A 26,906-nucleotide genomic window follows, 5' to 3' on the forward strand; every position below is an offset into this window, starting at 1 on the left:
TTCTTTCTAAGGGCTGTTAACCTCTCTGTTGTCAAGGGTGGTTGTTGAATCTGTCTCAGTTCTGTTCCTGGTTCCCAGTATCTTCTGTGTCTCTGTGTTCATTCCAAAGTTTGTGCAGCTCATACCTTTAGCCTCCCTGGTTCTTGTAAGTTGTACATGTTCTTTGTTGCCCTCTGTGTTTACCTAGAGTCTAGTAGTTACGGTACAAGGACTTTCTAAGTCAACTGAAAGATACTGTCTGCTCCTGCTGCTACTACTCATATGCTTTTACTTTATTTCTTTAAATTTCTCTTTCATATCTGTACACTCCACATGATGCTAACACCTATTTAAGCAGGACATAATCCCACTCTTTTTGGAGGGTAAGATCATAGGCTTTTAGGTCAGACCATCTGGATTAAAAATCCTGGCTTTACCATTTACATAAAGTTGCTAGACCTTTCTGTGCCTCAGCAGCCTCTTCTTGTAACCTATTTAATGGGGTTCTTATTTTAATTGGGTCTCAGAATCATAGAACTGGATTAATTTTGATCACTGATCTATGACCCACTCTCATTACCACTCCACTCAAAGTCATTTTTTAACCATCTGTCTAGGGTGAGCACTTACGAAACCATCACCAGCAATACAAGACTAAAAGACTGATAATAGCTAATACTATATACACATGTCTTCCTCATCTTATACTCTTTCTCTTTCTTGTCTAAGACAACTATTATCTCAAATGTGGTGCTTGACATTCTCTTACTTTCTTTGTAATACATTTCTATCATACCTATTCACCAAAAATTTTTAGTCATTTTAAAATTCATAAAAAGAAAACATCAGGGTGTATACAATCTTCTATGACTGATTTTTTAACTTAAAATTACATTGCTAAGATTCAACTGTAAATTTGTGTCCAGGTGTAGTTCATTTGTTTTGACTTTTTAATTTTATTATATAAGCATACCACGATAACACAATTTACCCATCCTCCATTTAATTTTGTTGTTTCTAGGTTTTTACTGTTATACAACAGGGCTGCTATGAACATCTTTGTGCAGGGTTGCTGGTGTATATGTGCTGGAGTTTCTCTGAGGCTCACAGCTAGGAGGAGAACTGCTGGGTCATAGACTATGTTCTGCTTTACAAGATATGACTGAACTGATTTCCAAAGCATTGAAGTATGTGCAGTTGACATTTGGGTATGGTGTAAGAAGGAACGCAATTTCATCTTTTTCCTTATTGGACCTTATTCTAACTCTATTCGTTGAAAAGCCCTTCTTGCCAAATGATCTGGCATGCTACCTTTCTCATATACATATCAAAGTTCCACAAATTATGGCTGTGTCTTTCAATCTATATTCCCTTGATCAATATTTCTATCCTTCCACTAAGACATAGCTTCAAAATGAGCCTGGATATTTGGCAGTACCTCAGATATTTTGTATCCTTTATTCTTCCATATTACTTTTAAAATCAGTCCTTCCTCTCATATTTATCTATTTAGTTCTTCTTTAATGTCTTTCAATGATGTCTATACATTTCCCAAGAAGCTTTTACATGTTTTGTTAGGTTTAACTCTATATCTTGGATTTTCTGGTTGCTATTTTCAAGAGTTTTAAAGTTAAACTTTCTAAATTATTCCTGGTTTATAGAAATGAATATCCACCTTGGTAACTTATTTCATTATCTCTAATAAATTATATATAGATTCTTTTGGGCTATGTAAATGATAATGTCTTCAAATAGTATTTATTTTTTACTTACAATTCTTATTATCTTGGTTTCTATTTCTTGTCTTAATTTTCTGGCTCTAAGTCCTCCAATAAAATGCTGGTAGAAATGGTGATAATGGGTATCTTCAACTATTTTCTATTTTCCCCAATTTAGGTGATGTTCACTGTGGAGGACGTTGTTGTTGTTTATATACCCATTATTATTGTAGATTACTGAGGGCTTATCCTGAATTTATGTTCAATTTTATCTACTTGCTTCTGGATCTTTGAAAAAGATGGCTATGGCTTTTCTTCTTTAATCTGTTAATGTGGCAATTACATTTACAGATTTTATAAGACTAAATCACCTTTGTATTCTTGTGCTGTGCCCGAGTTACTCATTGAGTATTATCAATTTTATGTATCATAGAATTGAAATCATTAATATTTTGTTGAGGATATTTTATATTTATGATCATGAGAGAAATGGGCTTGCTCTTCCTTCTTTGTCTGACTCCTGGTCACTGTCTTCATGGAATGAATTTAAGAATATTTCGTCTTTCTATTCTCTAAAAGAGTTTGAAGAAGATGGGATTGATCAGTACCTTGGAAATTTAATGGTACTTGTCTGTGAAACTCTATGAGCCTATGGTGCAAGGGGGAATTCAGCTAAATGTTTAAAGTCTAGCTTTTGGTTGGGGTCAGAGGTAGGGTGGCTGCTTTGTAGTGCCTGACCATTTTTACGGTGTAATTTCTCCCACCATGACTAATTTCAAGCTACCTGTGTGACATGAATGAAGGAGGCTGGAGTCGGGAAGAGATGTGCCCAGTAGGCTCTGCTGAGGCTCAGCACACCACCAGCATGACCTGTAATTTCTGCTTCCATCCTGCAGTCACTTTAAGTGCAAAGATGGTCCTGATGCAAAAACTGGAGTCCCAAAGGCTCCAAAAGTAACACAAACCTGAATGTTGATTTGAAATTAAGTGCCTCCCCACACTCCCCTCCCAGCTTATCCTTGCCTCCCTCCTCAGATCTCTTAACTGCAAGGGGGAGTGGTGGAAGTGGACTAACTCATCCAGGATAAGATGGGTGGAGGGGGAGAGAAACTAGTGGAAAAGATCACATGACACCCACAAATGTCTTCACCTACAAGGAATCTTCAGGGTAAATGATATGAAAATGCTGCCTTTTCTTCTCACAGGAAATTGAGTGAGTGTGTTGAAAGGCTTTTGCTGGACCTCTAGCTGGATCTCCTGTGATGTAGCAATGACTCTCCTTTGGCTGGCCACTCCTTCCTCAGTGATTGTTAATTAATTAATAATTAAGAAATATTTATTAACAAGTGTTGACCTAAAACAAATAGAATACCAGATACTTCTCCAGCAAAGATGGGTTTACCCGGGATCAGCAGAGAATTGCAGTTCTGGGTCTGCAACCATGGAGAGCAAGTGCCCCACAGAACAAGGGAAAGAAAACGCTTTAATAGAGGAGAAAAGGATGTTGGGATGGCTGTAGTGGATAAGAAGTCCATGACTTCTCATTGACTGAGTCCTTGCCAGGGAAGAAGAGAGGTCTTTCTTCTTCCTGTTGGACTCTGCTATTATCACAGGGTATGAGAGCTCCCTCTTATGTTCTCCCAGTTTCATTTAATTGATGTTCCTTTTTATTAATTGTTTCACTAATAAATATTTTATATTAAAATTTTCTTAAGTTAGTAAATATTAATGACAATTTATAAAATATTTTTGAATAAATATTTTCTAATAAAATACTAATGATAATAATTTATAAAATTAGTAAACATTCATTGAACAATCTGTTCTAGCCATGAGGACAAGCACTTCTCTAGGTACCAGGAAAACAGCATGAACACAACAGACACAGATTTCTATATTTTCCAGGTCAATTCTCTCTCCATTGTATTTCACAGGAAAAAAAAATTTACACATTCTTTGGCCCACCTTAAGAAAGTATAGTTACTTTCAGTTAGCTGCAGAAACTTGCATTAGCCCCACCATCAAAGCAGCCCTCAAGCCTATTTCTGCTGCCTTCCAGATTTCTAGAGACAAAGGTCAGATCTCAGTCCCCTGTGTCCCTAATAAAAAAGACTCTCTGAGTGGTCTTGTTGAATTATTAGAATCAATTACTAGACTTGTTTTAAGGGGGTTGGAGTACCCCCACCCCCCCACCCCACCTTTTACTTGAAGGAAGAGGGGCTGGGGCTCCAAAGATGGATCTGCCCAAAGAAATTTCCTCACAAAATCCTCTTTCTCAGCTGCACTCTCTTGCATTCTCTTTCATCACCCTTTCGTAAATAAGATTTTGTTTTTAGTGTTGTAAAATCATCTTTCTCTGGCTATTTCCTACAAATCTCTGCATACGGTCAGTCTCTCGAGCTACCTCAGTATTTTATGCAGTATTTGGCCTGTCCTCTAAGCCAGAATGGTTGGGTTTAAATTGGTATCTGAGACCAATGACAATAGCTGTGAGACACTGAACAAGTTACTTGGCCTGTCTGTGCCTCAGTTTCCTCATTGAAAGAATGGGGTTTACAGAACTTCCTGCCTCATGTCTTTCAGTTTTAAAATATGAAAAGCTTTTAGAAGAGAGCCTGGCCCATTGTAAGCCATTGTTATTTACAGCCTTTTCCTGTATCAGCTGAAACTTCCAAATTCGCATCTTGCTGCTTTATTCTGTTTCCTTGTAACCTCTTTTATTCTCCTGTCTTTAGGCTGATTGGGATTCAAGTCGGTCCAAGTCACTCAAAGACACCTAGGCTTCTACTGCTGATGACATCCTCACAAATAAAAGATTTTTCCTCTTTCCTGCTCACTATGTACAGTTTGCATAATTATGAAAAATGACCCTTTTTATCAAATTTTTCCTGAGCTTGTCTATGAAAAATCAACTTCTAAACTATTACCAAGCAAGAAACAGAGTATGGTAATCATTTTTCTTTTTTAGTGGCAGCTAGAAATTAGAGCTTTCTGGAGGTGGAATTTCATAGGAACTGTCAATGCTGGGTTCTTTATTTTGTCTTTTAAGCAGGTAATTCTTCAGTGATCATGAGTGACAACTTGAAGTTAGGGCAATAATGTCTTAAGGATGTTGATGATGGTTATGAATAATACTCCAATCTCAATTTGTGGCATATTCAAGGAAACACATCTCTATTTAATTGTTTTTCACTGATATTTCAAGGGTTGTAATAGTTGAACTCGAGTTCACAATAAGATCACTGGAATCATAATTCAAATAATGTGAAACTGCACCACTGATTTCTTGATGCAAGACCTCTGGAATTGCAATAGAACAAAATTCAACATTTTACCTACTTAGTAGATTTCGGTTGCCAGGAGAGTACTTTGCATCCTTCCTTTTTGAAGGTCATGGAATCTTTGAATATTCTCCAGTGGAGATCAAGCCAGGTTGTAATTCATAGAACTTGAGGTAGATTTTGTGAGCAGAAAAGTTCTCAGCTATAAAAAAGTAGGAAAACAACTTCTTTAATGTATTTCAGCAAGAAAAGATTAGAGCTCTTCTTGTGAAATGATTCTTCACATAGTAAAAATGTTTAGACAAACATTTTTTTCTGGATTGGTTTTTATTAACTGAATAACTGAATTATTATGATTTTACGAGTTTTTCTTTTCCTGCTTATTTGAATTTCATTGATTGAATTAATCAAATCTATCAGTTGTTTTGCCTTACAAAAACCAATTCCTGAATGCATTCCGTGAGATGCTGATTATATGGGATACATATCCATCCATCCATCCATTCATTCAATGTTTATTTTTGAGCATGTGCTATGTATCAGGGCTAGTTATTGGGTATAAAGAAGCAAACAAAACTGAAAAGTCTGCTCACAGAGTTTACATTCTAGTAAGGGAGATGAAAAATAAGCAAATAAGCAAATAATTCTATATTATCATGTTGTGAATAGTACCATAAAGAAAAATAAGATGAGGTAAGGGGCTATAAGAAGGAGCTTATTGTTTTAGAAAATGATGTTTTTTATACAGAAAGGTACAAACCTTCTGAGAAAGTGGTATCCGTGCAGTGAGTGGGAAAGCATAGAGCTATCTGGGGAAGAATGGTACAGGAAGAATAGCAGTGGGCAGTGACAGTGCTTGACGTATCCCAGAGACAGCAAGGTGGTCGGTGCGGCCCAGGGAGGCGTGTGTGAGGCAGATATTGACAGAGGTGAGAGACCAGATTGTGTAGGGCTTTGTGGACCTCGGCCAGGACTCTGACTTCCATGCTGAGTTGATGGGAAGGCACTGGAGATGTTTGAGCTGGGGTGATGGGGCGGGTGGGTGTGTGTGACGTCATTTGATTTATGCTTTAAAAAAGTTCCCTTTGATCACTAAGTGGAAAATACACGGTAGACTGAGGGAGTGAAGGGTAGGATATTAATAGTATTTTTTCCCTTAAGGTTTCTGTGGTCAAACAAGTTTTAGAAATACCACATTAAACAAAGAGGAATATTAAGGGATTTTTTTTTAGAAGCTTCATATGTTGATATAGCTTGTGTATCTCAAACAGTGTAATGGAAGCCACAATGTTCTCAATTTTACCACAGAAATATTTTTTCAGGGACCCTCTTAAGAGATTAGTGGTCACAGACCTCATGCAGGATGATGCTGATGCAGACGCCACCTGAATAAATCACCTCTCTTTGGAGAAACATAAACACAAACAGAGCTGAGAGGGAAGTATGCTGTCAGAGTAACTCATAATTTCTTCTGTGACCTTAATTCTTGACCCTGGTGAGATTGTTTTCTGTTTTTAGCAAGGCATTATTAGAGGAGGTTTGCTTTTTCAGAGTTCTGTGCTGAGAATCAGGGAACTGACTATAATCCTACATCCTTACACAGCCTTCGCCCATGCCTGTTAGAGTCCAGCTTTTGATAAAACACCCACATTTCTCCATTCACTAGAGGAAACAGTACATAGCCGATTCTTGTATCACTGGAAAGACGAGTCAGGCTTCTTAATAAATGGTTCATTTCAAATGGGCAGGAGAATCAGTGATTGTCAAGAGAAACATTATGCCCTTTTGGGTAGAATGTTACTCCGGAGATAAAGTTATTCACACTAGGAAGAATAGTCATTATTTTAAAAGTAGTTCTTTAGCTAAAGGGAGCAGTATAGTCATGGAAACCTTAGCTCTGTCTTACCTCCATGACATGACACATGTGTTTCTTAGTTATCTACGGAAGCAATTTTAACACACAACTGTGTCATTATTCATCACATATGAATGTCCCTGAGCGGATACTGGCAAATTTTTGACCAATTTTCCCTAGAACTTTGCTAAATTAGAATATTTGAAAGGTTAATTGTCAAATCTTGGGTGGGGAAAACTTTCCAAAGGCTGAGTTTCCAGAGTGAGTCATAGGTGTTTATTCCATCTAAAAACATTTGCTTAAGGCAGTTTGGGGTTTGCTTTGTAGGAGGTTTGGTCACGTGGAAAACGACAAGGGAGAAGAGCTATACACAGAGGCAGAGGGAAGTAACCTGCATCCTGGGGCCCAGCAGGGCCTCTCCTTTCGTCGGAAGGGCGGGGCAGCGGGGAGCAGACACAGTGAGCGCTGGGCCGCAGGGCAAGGGCTCTGGAGTCAGGCACTGAGAGGCTGGAAGCCCAACTTTGTCACCTCCTAGATGAGTGGCTACTACTTTTTTTTTTTTTACGAAGAGCCTCCATTTTCTCTTCTAATAAAGAGGCGGTGATAGCCCCTCGATGGCGCTGTTGTGTGGACAATTTAAGATGATACAAGTACAACTCATTTGTCTCTGTCCCGGGATGGAGTTTTGTTTTTGTCAGTGTGCCAGCTGTGAAGCAGAACCTGATTCCTTACCTTCACTAGAAAGATACAGCTCTAAAACGTCAGCGACCAATGTGGACTGTACTAAATATCTGCGGAGGGAGGAGGAGGTGGACGTCCATGTGGCACAGGGCATAGCATGTCACTCCGAAACTTGCAGCTCCTAGTTATCTCTTGCTGAGCGAGTAGACTGCTCATTGTAACATTATATCCATACATTCCTTCTTCCTTTTAGCAACAGAAGCCTCCAAGTTTTAGCCGGGCACAGGGCTGCCCAGCTGGAGACTGCATACTTCGGCCTCCTTTGCATCCAGGTGTGACTCAGTATCCAAGTCAGGCCTGTGTGGTCTAAACAAATACCATAAATGCAATTGCCTGGTCATCTCTTTGGAGTTCAAGCTGCTTATCTTGGACTCTGCTCGTTTCCCATTTCCTGTGACCTAAAGAATACTGACAACTCAACAGCTGTAGAAACTACAACTATTCACCCTCGAACTGTGAAATGCTAGCAAAATAAACTAGCTCGTTGAAGCCACTATATTTTGAGTCTTCTTGTCAGAGCAGCTTAGTTTGTACTCTAATTATACGCAGACCACTTCTCAGTCTCAGATCACTCTCTCTCCTTGTCCTCCAGGGCCTGGATCTCCAGGCTACAGTCTCCCCCTTCCTAGATCTGATGCTCCACCTCACTTCCTCTCACACCTTCTCATACAGTTCCATTTAATTTTTTTTCTATTCCCTTCAAACATCTGTCCCCACCTCGCCTGCCAAATGCATCATTATTTTCTGTATATCAGGAACCCTCCAGCCACTGGCGTATATCTTCTTTAGAAGGTGGAAGAGGATTATAAATCACAAATGATGTTTTCCCCGTGTTAAACATGGAAAACCCTCAGATAGAACCTGGTAGGTAACAGGCGCTTGTGATGAGCTCTTCCATTTCTCACTTAGGCCTGTGCCTTCACCAGGAGTTGACATGAGTCCTGGGACAAACTGGGAAGATTTAAAGATATACTGTGGTACTATAACCCTACTATAGATCGAAACTGAGCCCCGGGAAAGATCCAGATCAGTGATAACCTGAGCCGAGTTTAGACATCTTAGGAAGGCTTTGGGTCAAAGAGAACCTTCTCAGTGAAGCCTAACCCTGGTTGCTAATCTAAAGATTAAAAAACATACAGATTCCAGGCTCCCACCCCTGGGAAGTCTGACTCTACAGGTTTGTTGCAGAGTCAGGAAACCAGTGTTGTTAGCATTCATCTCAGGACATTGTGAGGTAGCCACGTAGCTGGTGCACTGACTAAAACCTTAGATATCATGAATCTAGGACTTCGCAAAAGCTAAGGTGGTTAAGGAGAGGCAGATGTCAGGTAATGCTCATTTCCAGTACCTTTTTCCCTCTTAATTCTCAGCTTCCCTGATAACACTAGAAAAGATTAAACTGATAATTCAGCCACAGGATAAGGAGCCTTAAATGTTTCCAACCACTTCAAACTATGGGTCAGATTCAATTCTCAAGTTCAGCTGTATATGGCTGAGGACTACAGAGGGTTTTGAGCGCATCCAAGTAAACATCACAATTTGGCTTAGTTCATGTATAGAAGCTGCCAATGAAAGACAAAGGGAGAATAACAGGAAATGGGAACACATCCGTTTGGAGGCCTAGCTACCTGATATGTTAGCTTTGGCAAGCCTTGTACACTTTGTCCTGCCAGTGAAGCTCCTGTCAGGGAAAACTGAAACACTGACCTCATATGGCTGGGATCAGCACCAGTAATGCCACTGTACATATTAGGCCTTCAAAACAGTTCCAGAGGTTGATCTGGGGCTCCACTTGGCAGCCCTGAACCTCACAGATCATTACCTATAATGGGAATTATGCATGTTTATTACTGAAATGATTTATTTTGAAAATGTTCATGGCCTAGAGCTCCAGAACTCGCATATAGAAAAAAAATTCAACATTTAAACTAAATGCAGCAACTTTCAGACAGAAAAATGGATGTTAAAATTTCAGCATCCGAACATTATGCAGCAGATGCTGAAAGTGAGAGGAATGTATTAAAGGGAAAAATACTGGGGACCAGGGAATCAGAGGCAAGGAGAAGGCCTTTGGAGGTCCTCTTTTCCATCCCCTGCAGGGATTGTCCCACAGGTCATCTCCCATTGCTGACCATCTCCCTCGTAGTGAAGATGATGGGAGGGGAGCTGGAGGCTGCAGAGACAATGTTTAGAGGGCCTTCACTACAAGACTAGATACATGGGATTTTATTCTCTTTGTACGTTTTTGTTTTAAAGAACATCAAGGGACATCATTTATAATGAAGAAGAATGAGATTTAATTACATTTAACCTAATGAAAGAGCTTATACAACCTCTGGTGCTACTTGTGGATGTAGCTGTATTAAGCTGTTTTGGGAATAGGAGCTATTATTCAAAAGGCTCATCCTTTAGATTAGCACATTGGATTCTGCAGTTTGCCAAGATGTCAGGCATGAATAAGAAATTATTTGCTCTTGTTTTGACAGAAATACACTCAAGCATTTTGGATTATCTTCTGCGCTTCAAGTGTTCAGGAAATCCCAATACCTATCAAGAGATCCATGCCAATTCAATTGTCCTGTCATCCCCTTTTTGTGGTACAGAAGGAGGTCTCAGGTTGGGAGCAGGGGGAGGGAAAATTTGCATGTGTTCTACTTGTCTGATGAACATTTCTTCTGGACAACTCTATAACATAGATTTTCTCATCTTTACCTCATTCCTTTTCTTTTCCTGCTTTTCCTCACCCAGGATCATGTACTTCATCCTCTAGCAAGCTTCCGATACTAAGGTGTACTGCACCCCTACTTTGTATTAGGTTTTGTATTTGGTGGATCACACACATATATTTATTTACCACTTACATGCCTCTAAATAAGTGGTATTATTCCCATTTTGCAGGTGGGGAAATTGTTACTCAGAAAGGATAGGTAACTTGATTGAAATAATGAAACTGGCCAGTGTCAGAGCTGGAACTTGAATCTATGCCTTCTAATTCTAAACCAGTGGTTTCTCCACTGTGTTATGCTGCTCTGCCATCATTGCAAGTAACTACTTGGAATTTAATCACTTGGACTTTTGAAGCAAATTAATTTCAGAGTAAGATATACTCTGGACCACTGGACTCCTGAATGTCCTTTCCTGCACACCCTGTACTCTCCCATAATCACAGCTGGAGCGGAAAATGCTACTCTTTAGTGAGCTCCCACTGTGGGTACCACTGAGAAACATCACATGTAACACGCAGAAGTCTCAACTATTCCATGAAATCCTCTGTTGACACACAATGACCAGTATGGTTCTCCCCCACCAGGTCTCGAAGTGGAGTGCAATCACACGGCTAAAACAGCAAGCAGCCAGTGAGAAGCAAGCAAAGCTCCGCTGCTTATCTGCCTTCAAAGCTCCCTTCATCCATCACTTACAGGCACTCAGTTTGAATTTGGAGTAGGTGTCTTTCACGGTGTACCCTGCTGTGCTCCATTAGAGAATGAATTTTGAAGTTCCAACTGGTGCCAGCAAGAACAACGCGGGCATTAAGTGCGGTCCATCCCTCTGGTGGCGCTCCACAGTGGATATTTGTCTACAACCAGGGACAAGTCCTAGCACTGGCTTTAATTTATAGTGTCTGGCAGTTTCTACTGCTGGGATCTTAGTCAAAACCAAGCGCTCTCCCTCTGTCTGTCTTTATCCATCTCATTTCTCCGTTAATATTTTGAAGTATTCTTCATAAGTCCCCAAACATGGCTTTTGGAACTTGACTATGATCCAACATCTGTTACACATTATGTCTAAGTCATGATTTTGCCAAAATCTAGTTCTCTCTTGGGCAGAAAAATATGGAAGTGAGTTCTAATCCTGTCATTCTTGGGCCAGTCATTAAACTTCTCTGAGCCAGTGTCCTTGTCTGGACAGAGTGAAATAATATCTACTTGAACAAGATGGGATTGTGAGCATTAGGACTGACTATATGAAAGCATTAGTCCACTGCAGGGGCTAAAGAAGTGGTAAACCCTCGCTTATCTGAAGGTGCACAGGGAACTCTTCTCACGGTATAAATGTAGTAATACATTAATAAGGAAACCAAGTGGGAAAATGTATCAGGAATTATTCATATCCCTCACTGATGGGAGGTTGACCGGGTCATTGTGCTGGTTTGGCCAGTTTATACTTATTACTTGAATGCCATTTCTCTGATCGCGGCTGGAAATAGTCCAAATGATGAATTCTTTGGGACAAGAAATTTAAAGGCATGGAGACCAGGAACTCAACTCACCCCCCCAGGTATGGGTCAATATTGAGAAAAATGGATTTAGTTTTGGATCTCACCTTAAACCCTGAAATGTGTGGAATCAGGCAGTAGAGGCAGCAGGGGGCCTGTGCAAGGACAGTGAGCCAGAAAATCAAATCTGGAGCTCAGGAATGTACAAGGGAATATAGAATACAAGGGAAGGAGCATGACAGAGTCAAGAACCAAATCTAGTGGATGTGGAAACTGGTCAGGTCACCAAGAGTAGAACTGGGGTCTTGGTATAAAAAGGATTGACTAAGGGCTTGTTCTAATTCTAGCCAGTTCCTAAAATAATCATTTTTAGGGGTGCATTTTATCTGTTTCCTTTATTCATATCACTGCATCTGGAAACCCACTCTATTGGCTTTTCTCCTGTTCCTGTTTGAAATTTTAGGTAGGGTTCTAGCTAATGTGCTTGTTCTAAAGTGTGGAGTCTTATTTTTTTAAGATAATAAGCTGTCCAATCTACCCTAATGTTAAAATTTCAAACCTTCCTTCAATTTAACAGTTTAATACTCCACACCAACCCACTTGTTGGGCTCAACTCAGGCTAGTGACCTGCAGTTGGAGGAGAGGACATGGTTAGCTGCTTCTCCACCTTTTCCCAAAACTGCCTGGCTACTTTCTTCTCTCATTCATCCTTCTACATCAGAGGGTGGAAGGGCAGGGGAAGGGCTGCAGTATGGATGAGAAAAAGAGAGGGAGGGTATGATGGGTACGGTTTCATCCATCACTCCAGGATGTCAGCTACCTGATCATTCTCATTGATTGGTGCTTTTGTAGGTGTTTGGAAGTATCCTCCTCTTCCTCTGGGGGGGAGGGGTGTCCTCCCCAGAAGTTCCCTTGATGTAGGTGATTCCTCCACAGGCTGGCTGCCCTGCATTTTAGCTGCAATCAACACATCCCCCTGGGAGTTTCCAGGAGATTTAAGTCCAGCTCCTATCATTGGGTCCACACCAGTCTTATTGCTAGGGAAGTGTAGACCACTCTCAAGGAAGCCCATTTTACTGCAGACTGGGTATCCCTGGCCAGCCTCCTACCTTTAGGCTTTGATTTTTCTGGAGACCTATGGCTAAGTCTTGGAGTAGCTCCTTCAAAATCATCCTCACATGGTTTAAGAAGGGCAGTGGCAGTGAAGTCTGCCAACAATTTCACAGCTCTCCTCTAAAGAAATCATCTCCATCACTCTTTAAACCAGCTTCATCACACCCATCCCCTTGAGATACCCTGGAGATGAGCAACGGGCTAGACATCACAAAATTGGAGTCAGAATCTCTTGGCAGGTCCCGCAGAGATGGTCAGGTGCTTATTGCTTATGGTGTTTGGAGGTTAGCCAGGTAAACAAGACCACAGGAAAAGTCACACCTAACATCTGGTTACTCAACTAGAAGCCTCTGTAAAGAATTTTCCTGTTGTGCTGACGTCTTAGCCGCTGTCCTTGCATTTCCCTGTGGGGATCTTCAAGGGCCCTGACAGCTTCTTACACAGTCTGAATTTCTTCTCCTTCTAAGAAAGTTGTTCCTTCTTAGTTGTTACTTCTTAGTAACCATTACTAACTTCATGGTTAGAAGGACATGATTTATTTTTATTGTTCAGTTAATAAACTCTGCCCTTTATTTCTTGAGTTATCTAACACAGACTATTGAAATCTCTCTGTGCCAAAACTTTGAAATTTTTGAATGAACCTAATACCTAAGTCACTGGGTTGTTGTGAAGATTAAACAAAACACTGGTTGTAGAGTATTGACACACAGTGCTATGAAAAATCTGATGCCATGAAATAGATTACCCTGTTTAAAAGAAGGCTCTTTTTGTGAGGATCTGGGGAGAAGGAAAGCAGGGTTCATTTTATGTACTGGAGGTTTTGGCTCAAAAGTACCCTTCTCTAGCAGAAAAGAAGCAAAATCATGCTGATATACATATGGCCCAGAGAGTATGTTATGGTGAAAAAGCAAAATAAACCAGATATTTTGACAGATCAGCCTGCTTTATATACATACATACATATATACATGGTGTATATATAATTATATTAAGTAATACAATTATGTCTAATATATATTACTACAATTATATATATATGGTTTTAAATTATTGGATTTTGTGTCTGTACATTTGGTGAAGTGTTTAAAGCAATGGTAACTAAATGCTGCAAGGCTGCGCCTCTGGGATCTAGTAGGAAATTATCCTGGGTAAGCATGGCCTTGGTCAGATGCACCTGAGTTAAGAGACTGAGGGAAAAGCTTCAGTTCTGATCACAGTTGCTGTACCAAGTGTGATTTTTCTCCCCTTCAGATTCAGTCTCTATCTCATCTTCAAGAATATTCTATGAGATTTTGCTAAATACAACTGCAAAGTTTCACATACAGTATTTCTAAAGAGGTCCCATCAATAAACTCTGTCACCCTAACTTTAATAGTCATGAATGTGGTTTAATAAACTTCATTTTTGGAAGGCTATGTGCCCAATAGGCCTCTGTGCCCTCCTCTCCATTACCAGCAAGTATATCTAAAATAACCTAGCATGGACTTTCAGGTTCCTTTTCAAGAATCCAATTCCCAGCATTCATTATTTTTACTCTCTGGTTTTTGAGGTAGTAGTCTAACTATATGGTAACCAGTTACATTTCAGAATGGTCTAAAAGAACATTCATTAGACCTGAAGGCACCCACCTGGGACCCAGTGAGGAGAAATTATACAGCTAAAAGGTTAGAACAGGGCTGATGGATTCAAGTCAGTTCTTTCAGTGTGGAAACATTGAGTTCAATTTGTTATATTATTGTAAACAGGAGGAAAGCATTAATATAGTACAGTTGGCCCAAAATATTTTTTTGAACAGACATATTTTGAGTTATCATTTTCCTCCTGGTGAAAGGGATTTTCTTAATAGGCAACACTAGCACTCTAAAAGGAAACTCTAATGATAGGGACAATCGTGGGACTGAATTCACATTTACATGTGTAGATGATTCAGGCTTTCAGGTAAATATTGGAACACTAGCTTATTCTGTAAACCTTCAGAGTTATTTAAAACCAAGTAGCTAAAACACTTCTGTGCTTTTTCATTATTTTATTTTGACATTAGCTCCATTCTATGAAAGGCCTAGAGATAGTCCTAGAAAAGACAGAGTCTGAAAGAAATGCCTCTGCGCTCCCTCTCACAACCCTCCTTATGATATTTGGTACATAAACTTGTCTAATACAGGGGCAAGTGCTTAAAAATATCTTTAGAATCTGAAAACAGAGAAGTCAAAAACCATGAAGGCTGAGAGAAGTGGAAATTAGGAGAGGAATTCTCCTCACTTGTTTGGGTGGTGGATGTGTGGAAGGATGAGTTGGAGGGTGGATGGATGGATAGATCTGCCTTTCCCACATCCTCACGTCTATCGCGACAATTCAGCAGACACTTAGTATGTGTCCTCTTATCAAAGAGCCTGGACCCGACTGTCTTACTAATCAGAAAAACAAAAGGAGTACACCCATCCTTGGGGAAAAATAACACAAATGACCTGTCTGAGTTTGAAGTCTGATTTGGCTACTTCATGACTGTGTAAGCTGAGAAAATCCCTCAATATTTCCAAATTTCAATTTCATCCAATATAACAATGGGTAATTAATGTATACTAAACAGGGGTTTTGTTAGAATTCGGTGAGATAATATACACTACAATTTTACAGACAAAAGTAACCTTTGGACACATTACATGTTATTCTTTTCACTTTACAGGTTTCTTCAATATAAAAGATACAATGTAAGTTTCAAAGATAGGGATGTCTAGGTTCAGTAACCATCAAATATATTAGAAACATCTTAACCATCAGCAGACCAGGCTCTGATATCGTCTATGCAAATTTGGCCACACACACACACACACACACACACACACACACACACACACACAAAGTTCATCCACACCTGAAGGCCATTCAATTGTTAAATAAATACATTCATTCAAAAAATATGTATTGGATGACTATACTGTGCTAGATACTATGCTAAGTTCTGTGCATTTAACTTTTGCCTGGGCAAAGGTAAACTTACATACAGGGCTTTTTCTGTCAAAGTTATTTAAATGACATCAATTAAGACAAGTAGTTCCAGCATTAGAGCTTTGTTTGAACTTTTGAGTTAAATATGTGATGCAGCCAAGTATGAAAGAAGACATGGATTGGTGGAGACTATGGCACACTGGAGAGTTCAAATCTAACCTAAGGACAGTCAAATTCAAATTAATTAGAAATAAACTGTATTTCCCAAATAAAAAGATGGCAACAGACTGAACAGGCCTGGTGTTTCTGAGTTTATGGTTCTCTGTTGTATGGTCAGTTACAGATTCCATTTATGAAAGAAAAGAATTTGCAGATTCTAACATGCTACAACCTTCTAGAGCTTCCATTTTGTTTTGGTTTGAATTATTCTCTCTAACATTGCTTCATGGCAGGGATAGTTGAAGATAAGAACTACGTAAGCCACTTCTTTTCAAGTTCAACTACAAATCAGAGAAGAGAGAAGCAAGGAATAGGTCTGTCTCTAAAGGAGGCTAGCAGGTATCTTTTGCAAGTGTCTTTTTGATCAAGTTTGTCAGAAACACAGTGGGACAGCTGTTTTCAGCCACAACATTGGGTCCTCTTGGCAGTGATACAAAGAAACAAATGATAAGATGCTTTTCTGGCCTGAATAACAGCAACATAGGATAGCCACCAGCAGCTGCTAAGAACCCACATGCTTGTGGGCTGTGCTAGTTCCCGTGAAAAGCATGTCAGGCACCTAGGTGGACTAAACATCCATTTGGAACCATTTCCTTAGAGGAAAAATAAGCAGAATGTAATTTCTTGTGGGAGAATAGATTATGTGTCAGTTGAGAATGGCATAGACAGAGATAGTAAAGACAAACATGTCCCTAAACATCAATGCAATTCAAGGAGTAAATGCACATAATGGGCTGACTGGAGATAATATCTTTTTTTGTTGTTCAGGTCAAGTTTCCAACACGAGATGCGAATGAGAGAGTATTAACACAATTCTGCTTGTCATGTTAATAAGATTCCAAAACAATTCAACTTTTTGGATACGTTGTGTTTCTATGAAGAAATATTTGGATGCCTATGATTCGTTGTACATTCAGACCAACGCACACCCTGGTCCACATACCCGTTCTTGTGTGTCAGGGCTCAGGATCCCAACGCCTTTTGGGAATTTCCACCTGGATGTCCTGAAGAGATTTCAAACTTTATATTCTAAAATAAACCTACTTGTCCGCAATCTTCATCTCTCTCACACTTCTTATTCCAGCAAACGTCATTTGTATCCATCTAGTCTCCCAACCTACAGAGCTTAAATTCAGTCACAGTTTTTTCCCTTTTCTACATGCATCTAATTGGTCACAAACATTTACTTCACGTTACAATTATTATTCACCAGAAATGTACTTTGAATCCCAACTATGTGATTTATCCTCTTTGCCACTTCCTTGGTTCAGATTCTCATCACTTCACATTTGGAACTTTTGGAGTGTTTTTCTTTTTATTCGTAAGTAGATATTTACAACTGGATTTTAAACATTATGTAAATAGTTGAAGTGGAATACTGTAAATCATGCAAAAAAATTAGACGATAAAGGGAGAAGCAGCCCTTGCGCTCTGGAGCTGACCTTGCACTCTTAGCGGGGCCTTAGAGTTGCAGGTAGTTGCCCTGGAGCTCACGATAAGGCTGTGATGTTCTTTTTTTCCTTCTATATCTAGTGATTGACATTCTACTTGGGAAAGGGCTTTCCTTTTCTCCCATTTATTTCTTTATTGGTTTGTTTATTTTTAACAGTATGGGCTGATGGATTCTTATTTATTCAATGGGTTATACTCTATTATTAAAATGAGTTATTTTGATGCTCTAATTGTCCCAGATTTGACCAACAGTAACCTCTTCAAGCTGGCATCTGTGTCCTTGGACATATATACTCATTCTTTGAGTACTTTCTTACTTTTTGGCAGGACAAAGTATTCAGAAAAAAAAAAAAAGACATACAAAACTGCACAGTGCTCGCATTAAAGGAATGCACAAAGAAAACAAAAGCAATGTGATAATTGAATGCAAAATGGATCTTGGCGTAGTTCCTAAACCAGAAAAAAATATTTTCCTATAAAAGATATTACTGGAACAATTGGCCAAATGTGATTAGATCTGTCGATTAGATTAGACTGTATCCAAGTTAATTTCTTGACTGTTAAATGACAGCATATTCTTGTTTTAGGGAGCTACACACTGCTGTGTTTGGAGGTAAATGTGTATGTGACTTACTCTGAAATGATATTTAGGAAAAACTAACAATAGAGAATTATATGTATGTATATTTCTATGTACTGTAACATATATTAACTATTACATATATGAGAGAGATTAATGAAGCAAATGTGATAAAATGTTATTATTTGGGAAGCCTTGGATATGGATATATGGAAATTCTATTCTTTTTGCTTTTTTTGTAATTCTGAAATGTTTAAAAAAAAACAAACTTTAAGAAAATAAAAAGAAAGATCTTGGCTCTTCTGAGAAGAATAAATTATCAGGAAACAAAAATGGAGAAAAGAATCCAAAAAAGAAAGCTATTATAGTAGTGTAGGGAGAAATGACCATGACATAGACCAGATGATGGATGCAGTGCATGTAACGAGATGCAAACAGACTTAAGATACAAGTCAGAGAAAGAACTGACAGGACTTGGCCCTGAATTGTATGTGGCGATGAGAAATGGGAGACATAAAGGAGGACATCTGGCTTTGGGGCTTCCGTGACTTGATCAATAGTGGTGTCATTTACAGATATGGGAACTTGGAGAGGGAAATTCTGCAGAGAAGGGGAAATAAAGTGCTTTTATTAAGACATATAAAATTTGAAATGGGTGTTTGTCATTTAGGTGGAGATAGATGAAATACCTGAGCAGCTCAGGGAAGTTTGTGCTGGAAAAAAACTTGTGGTGGTGGTCAGAATAAAGAATAAAGATGGTATTCAACACCATGGAACTAGATGAAATAACTTAGAAAGTGAATGTGGAGGGTGAAGAAAAGATAGCCTTGAGGCACTACTATATTTCAGAGTGGATAAAGAGGACCTGCCACCTAATTTACGAGGCTCAGTGCAAAACAAAAATGCAGGGCCCTTTCTTCAGAAATTGTTAAGAATTTTAAGATGGTGACAACAGAGCATCAAACCATTCTGGGGCCATATAAGGGGGCTGGAGGTCCCTGCGTGACTGCCCAGGTGCACACCTATGAAACTATCCCTGTGGAAAGAGAAGGAAGACCAGTAAAGGGGATTGAGAAGGAACAGAGAGTGCCGATCTCACAGAAGCCAAGTTAGGAGAATTTTCAGGAAAAAAGGATGGTGACTGCAAAAGCAGTCTTAAGAGGGAAGTTCATAGTGATAACAGGTGTTCCTCAAAAAAAGAACAATCTCAAGAAAACAACCTAACCTGTCATCTAAAAGAATTAGAAACAGAAGAGCAAACAAACCCTAAAGTCAGCAGAAGGAAGGCAATAATAAAGATCAGGGAGGAAATAAACAAAACAGAGATAAAAAAAAGAAAAAAATTACTCAAAGAGCTGTTTTTTTGAAAGAGTAAACAAAATTGACAAACCTCTGGCCAGGCTCACCAAAAAGAAAAGAGAGAGAACACAGTAACAAACAAAACAAAATAAGAAAGGAAAATGGAGAAATTACCACCAATACTACAGAAACACAAAAAACTGTAAGAGAGTACTATGAACAACTATGTGAAAACAAATTGGACAACCCAGAAGAAATGGACAAGTTTCTGGAAATGCACACTCCACCAAGATTGAGTTAAGAAGAAACAGACCAGGTGAATAGACTGATCACTAGAAATGAAATAGAATCAGCAATAAAAAATCTTCCTACAAACAAAAGTCCAAGATCAGATAGCTTCACTGGGGAATTCTACCAAACATACGAAGAACTCACACTGATCTTTCTCAGACTCTTCCAAAAGATTGAAAAGGGGGGAATACTGCCAAACTCATTCTATGAAGCCACCATCACCCTGATACCAAAAACAGACAAAGACATTACCCAAAAAAGGAAAATTACAGGCCAATATCACTGATGAAAATAGATACAAAAATCCTCAACAAAATAATAGCAAACAGAATTCAACAGCACATAAAAAAGATCATACACCAGGATCAAGTTGGATTCATCCCAGGGACACAAGGATGATTTAACATACACAAATCAATCAACGTGGTACACCACATCAACAAGAGAAAGGACAAAAATCACATGATCATCTCAATAGATGCACAAAAAGCATTTGATACAATTCAACACCCATTTATGATAAAAACTCTTACCAAAGTGGGCATAGAGGGAACATATCTCAACATAATAAAAGCTATTTATGACAAATCCACTCAGCCACAAAAAAGAATAAAATGATGCCATTTGCAGCAACATGGATGGACTTAGAGAATGTCTTTCTAAATGAAGTAAGCCAGAAAGAGAAAGAAAAATACCATGATATTGCTCATATGTGGAACCAAAAAAAAAAAAAAAAAAAAAGAATAGATAATAGAGGACACTAGTGAACTCATCTACAAAACAGACTTGCAGAGATAGTAAACAATCTTACGATTACCAGGGGCAAAGGGGGTGGGAAGGGGTAAATTTAGGAGTTTTGAGATTTGCAAATGTTAGCCATTATATATAAAAATAGATTTAAAAATTTTCTTATATATAGCACAGGGAACTATATTCAATATCTTGTAATAACCTTTAATGAACAAGAATATGAAAACAAATATATGTATATATATGAATAACTGGGACATTATGCAGTACACTAGAAAATGACACATTGTAACTGACTATATGTCAATTAAAAAAGAAGAAATTGCAATTTGTTTCTAGTGTGTCATTGCTACTAGACTGGTCATATCTTCTAGGCCTTTTTGGCATTCAGATCTAGGAAATGGGTTTGTGACATTAAAAGAAAGCAAATATTTAAAAGTGTACGATATAAACTATAGGCACTATGTTATACAGTAGCTCTCTAGAACTTATTCATTTATAAGCATAAGTGAAACTTTATACTGATAGGGTAGATTATGTTAAGGGTTCTTAAAACAAAACAAACAAACAAAAAACTCAAAACAAACAGACACAAGGAAACTTTGGGAGATACTGAATACGTGTATCCCTTTGATTGTGGTGATGGGATCAGACACTGCATATGTTAAAACTCATCACATCAAATATGTGCAGTTCTTTGTAAATTAATTATATTTCAACAAAGCTGTTAAAGGTTTCTAAAAATCAAGAAATTCAAAAGATTATCTTCAGTTTATTCTGACACTTTCTATTTAAATTCAGGACCAGAAGGTTTTCCCTTAATTTCATCAATCTTACTAACAAGCTCATCTATCTCCTTTCTCTCATGCAGAAATTTATGTCTCAGTATAATTATTCACTTGATTTACCCCAAAATATACACACAAAAATCCCAGAATAACAATAACAACACCATCCCACAAATATGGTCACTGGAAAAAAGCCTGAATTGTTTTCTCAGTTATATGTGTCCTTTGCTTATATCCTGCTAGGGATATACAGTTCAGTGTGCGATTTTCAAAGTCATTTGGAATTTTTCAGCTCTGTGTGGTTAGGCCACCAAATGGTTAGACAACTAGGTTCATTTGTTTAATTTCCTTTTTATTTTTAGGAATTTTAAAATTTTATGTAATTTTTAAAATAATTATGTATAATATTGAATGGTATCAAACTAAAATCAACAGAACAAGCTAGTATCTCTCCCTGTTGATATTAGTCTTCTTTCTACAATAAAAATTAGTAAAAAGATTATTATTCTTCCATTAAAATAAAATCATCCATGAATAACACAGGTGTACATATGTGTATTATATATATGTATATGTGTGTATGTACGTGTGTATATAGTATCTCCCACCATCTTAGACAAATGATACTCCATATGCACTTTTCCTCATTTTGCTTTTTTCACGTAACATCACTCTTTGCATTTTTAAACTTTTTTTGTAATCTCCCATGTACGATTGAGAGTTGAATTTTATAAAATGAATTTTTATTTTTCAAATTCAGAACTTCTTCAGCTTAGGAGAATTTTATTCTCTGAAATATTTTTTTTCTTATGGAGTCCTATCAAGTTTGTTTTAATGTCTTCACTAGTACACATAGGAGGAATTTCTTTTTTCTGCCTTCTAGATCTCTGTCTTCACTTTTAGATCATTGAAAGAACACTTCTCCTCTTCCTAAAAAGTTTGAATCCCAAAAGGATAGGTCTGCTTTTCCTCAGAGATATTTGTCTTTTACTTGAGTAAATTCGGATATTGCCATTGAGAGAAACAAGCTGAGTGACTCCCACATATTTAGCAAATGTGGAAATACCCACATTGAAACAAACTGGAAAAGCTGAGACACACAGGACTGCAGCAAACAAAGAAGCAGTTCTCTTTTCTTAGTACTGGTGTTAGTATAAATTATGATAAATATTATCCACAAGGCAAAGATAAAGAGAAGATGGAAAGACAGCGCAGGGACATTGTGAGAGTGCAAGGCTGAAACCTGACTCCATCTATGAAAGCTAGGCCTGTTGAATGGAACCAGATGACTCATTAGAATCTTGCCTTTTGCCCAGCACTTTACTATATAGTGAGTTGATGCAATACAACCAGAATTTGAAATCTAAGATATAAAAAATAGATAAGCAACAAGGACACATTGTAGAGCACAGGGAAATATAGCCATTATTTTTAATGACTTTAAGTGGAACATAATCTATAAAAATATTGAATCATGTTGTATACCTGAAACTAATGTAATACTGTAAATCAACTATGCTTCAATTAAAAAAAGGGAACCTTAAGGAATGTTCAGCCTATATCATCAAACTTGTCACATATTTATTGTCTATTAAGTATTAGGTCAGGATAGAGCAGATTAAAAAAAATTCTCTTTTTTTGTGGGTGGGGGAGGAAAGAAAGAAAGGTTCTATAACTTGATCAAGGTCATAATGAAATCCTGTGACTTGGAGAATCTGAAATACTATTTCTCGAGCCTCACCCTGTGCTCTAACCACAAAGTAACACTAGATTCTTTACAAACTACAACTACTGGCAGTCCCATGTGTAATCTCAGCAGCATTTGGGCAGAAATGTAATTATTTCTTGAGGAGCTATCGTTCAGAGTTTTACTTGTCCTTTTCCTGACTGGAAGATTGGGTCACATTGTGGATGGTTGCATTGGAGCTTATTGACTTTAGTTTTCCCTATTGTCTAGATGTCTTCTGTTCTTTTTCACTTTCCTTTAATAAAATTTTAAATGAAACTTAACATTTCCAAGCATAAATCTGTACAACACAAACTTCTAAAATGCAGATTTGCTAAAGGAGTGCCTTTCTAAATTATGCAATTATTATGTCATAGAGTAGATTTGGAGATAAAGCAATGAGGTAGTTTATTAAAGGCATGTAAGACATATATGTTGGAGTTTATTCCACAGGACAACTTTATATATCAAATTATCATATCAGGGTGGTCCCTTGGAACTCCACAAACTCTTGATCAGGGAGTATAATGCAATCTTGGGACCCATGAAATGTAAGAGAATCCATAATCCCTTAAAATTGAACATAAAAGTTTTTGTATATGTGTGCTTTTTTTTTTTTTTTTTTTTTGGCGAGAAGGTCCATAGAGCTCTTGAAATTTTCAAAGGACCTTGAGGCCTCCTTAACTTCCATATGAGAATTAATGTTGTAGAGAAAAAAGACTGTTGTTAAATTTTAGAATTCACTATGGAAAAGGTGCTCTGGAGAGTCAGATATCTTGATTTGGTTGCTATAGTCTAAGATGAGTATAGTATTGTGAACAGCTATTTCTACTGAATGGTAATTGTCGTTCTTTGTCTATTGCTTTAAATATTTTATCTCTAAACCTCATAGATTTTTCCAAGGTAGATATTATTCTCTTCATTTTATAATTAGGAAACTAAGCGTCCAAAAGTCTAAAGGACATAGAGTAGATAATTGATAGAAGGTCTGTTTGGCTAAAAAGCCTGCATACACTTTTTTCTAATTAAAAGGTAGTGACATTTCATGTTTTTTGAGTAAATACTGTATAAGATCATAAGCTAAACCCTTTACAGTTGTTGACTTTTAATTCTCAGAAATACCCTGCAAGATAATATCATTATTCTCATTTAACAGATGACTACACTGAAACTAAGGAGTTTTCAACAATTTGAAAGAGGCAGAGCTGAGTTCAAATATCGAAAAGTTGTAAAATGTTTATTTCCTTTTACATACACAATACTCTCTTCAAAATGATGAGTTAGGAATGTGTTCAGATGCAAATAACATAAACTTGCAGAGAGTATTTAAACAAATACTCCTCTTATAACAGAAGTCTCAAAGACAGTGGCTCGGGGCTGGTGCAATAACTGGAGGATATTCAGCAATGAACTAGGCTCATCTGATCTTCCTGTTCTATCATAATTACTATGTAGCTTTCATTCTGGTAAGATGGCAGCTTACTTCCAGGCATTACATTCTTACTCAGCCCAGAAGAATGGGAAGTACAAAGGGCAATGTAAAAAATACTTTTTCCTTGGGAGAATTAATTTGGGAACAGGAACCCCCTAAGGGTCATCTTAGTAACCAGAAGGTAATTGCTACTAAGAGCTAGAAGCAAGGCTAGGGAATGATGGATTATGAATCAGGTACATATCGTTGCCCTGTACTAATCCTGGATCTAGTTAGTAAAGAAGACAGGAAATGAAACTGGATAGGAAACCAGGGGGTATGGTAACTGCTTCTTTTCTTTTTGACCTTAGGTGGTCTATTGATGACCTTATTCAGTGTCTATAGAGAAAATACTACTTTAGAAGACATAGAGTCTAACTGATTGACGGAAATTAATTGAGTAATTTCTAAACCACAGGACCTCTTCTGGAATCTTAAGATTCAGTTATAAACAAGATAGATATGGCTCCTGATTGCATACATTTAAAAACTCTGTGAGGAAAATGTTCAGAATATACAGAAGTATAAGGAGCCCTGCCAAAATAGAAATACACTGCTGAATACAAATGAATATTGAGGGAACCGAACTGAGTTTAAGTGGTAAAAAGATGAGACTTAAGATAAATAAGATTTTAAGTCTAAGACCTATGGAAAGGAGAGGGTTTCAGGCAGAAGAAACACTATCTTTGAAAGACCTGTGAAAAAGGAAGAAAATATAATACATTGAATGCATGGAGAAAATATTATGTGCCAGAGCATTAAGAATTTGAAGGGAAGAGTCACAGGAAAAGAGGCAAGAGCTAGAGAAAGGGGCCAGATTATGACGGCTTTCTTAGGAGATATTTACGTCTTAGATCCTAAAACAAAGGTCAATGAGAAGCCAAGGAAAGAGTTTAAATACAAATGATACTTAATTAAATTTTTATTTTAACCCATCACTCTGACTGCCGGTAGACAGTGGAATGGAGGGAGGCAATAGGCATTTTGTTGTTCAGAAATGAGAGTATGTAAGCTTTGATTAGGATGACAACAGTTGCACTGGAGAAAAGTGGATGGATTCTTGTGATATTAGGTAGTAGGATCTACATATCTGTGTCACAGATTGGACATCAGGGCTAAGGAACAAGGAGACACAGGTTTGTGGTTAAAATAATTGGATGACAATTGTAGACTGGTAAGAATGACAGATTGGTAAGAATGGAAGGGATCATTTAGTCCAACATCAATAACTTTATAGATGAAAACTTGAAGTTAGAATGTAAAGGAACTTCTCTAATAACTGTTTTTCAATGGCTGAGGCCAGATGAGTTCATTTATCAAAATTTGATGAGCATCTATGATTTCTCAGACCCTTTGCTTAGTACCTGGAAGTAAAGATTTGGTTCCTGTTCAGCCTCTCAAAGTTCAAGCCCAGGCTGACTAATTTCAGTCCAAGTTATTTCCCATGCAACCACATGCATTTATTTCTTCCTTTCTGAGCATTTACACAGAGTTATACTTTATATTTTATCCATTTTAAAATTTTTATCTTTTGAGAAAAATTCTTTTACCAGCTGAATCTGCATAACCCTGTATAACCTCACTTAAAATCTCACTAACATTTCTCTGTACTGACTACACAAATAGTCTTTAAAATACATACAGATCTTTCTCTAATATTATTTTGATCTGCCACTTTATAGCTCTATCTGTTCTACTATAGTTTAAAATAGTTACAAGCATAATTATGTCCAATTTCATTTGTATTCTTGTAGTGTTTAAGACAGTGTAAATAACTGTGGTTGAAAATTTAATTTTTTAGGCTTTAAAATTCCATTAGCTTTAACTTAAGAGAAGCCTGTTATGAGATTCAGAATACCAATTTCAAAGCTGTTATTCTGATTTTTGAATGCTTTAAATGAGAGAGTTTAAAATTAAAACATTAGGTTCTTTAAATTTTTCATGAATATTTTAAAAGCCACATTTTTAAAAGGTATGGATTTTATTTCATATGTCAGTGCTTATTCTGTTTATCTCACATGCAATGTATTTCCTTAGAAAATCAGGGAAAGGTTTCCTTGACAACCATAAAAATAGATAAGCACTTTTAATCTTGATGTATGTATTGTGATAGTGATTTTTTTTTTTGAGTGTTACGATTGATTTCATGCCATGTGAAAGTATATGTGTTTTCAATATGGGAGATTTCCTGGAAAATAAGTCCACAGAGCCCCTGACTGTCATATTACTTTATGTTCTATGTTCTATCATTACATGGCGTTAGTTTTTAAATGGTTTAAAAAATGAATAGTAGACACTAAACCCAAGTAAATGAGTCGTGGATCAAGAAAGAATGTGCAATTTACTTTATTTTCAAATAGAATTAAAATGTTTCCTGTATTCTGCTTCAGAGGACATTTTGAAGGACTGACCTTAAATTTTATTTATAGCTTAATTTTGAGCGTTTAATCAAAAGTCTCCAACAGTAAGATTATACAATGA

General features: G+C 37.6%; 1 protein-coding gene across 1 annotated transcript in view; it reads right to left on the bottom strand.

Moving 5' to 3' along the window:
* TRHR (thyrotropin releasing hormone receptor) overlaps positions 1-26,906 on the bottom strand; it is a 477,565-nt gene that overhangs the window by 71,369 nt on the left and 379,290 nt on the right. The window contains exon 5 of the mRNA XM_031439495.2: positions 5,033-5,180. The gene's annotated coding sequence lies outside the window, so the exon portion shown is untranslated. The remainder of the gene's footprint in view (positions 1-5,032; positions 5,181-26,906) is intronic.

The sequence above is a fragment of the Camelus dromedarius genome, chromosome 20, assembly GCF_036321535.1.
Source record: "Camelus dromedarius isolate mCamDro1 chromosome 20, mCamDro1.pat, whole genome shotgun sequence".
Classification (NCBI taxonomy): domain Eukaryota; kingdom Metazoa; phylum Chordata; class Mammalia; order Artiodactyla; family Camelidae; genus Camelus; species Camelus dromedarius.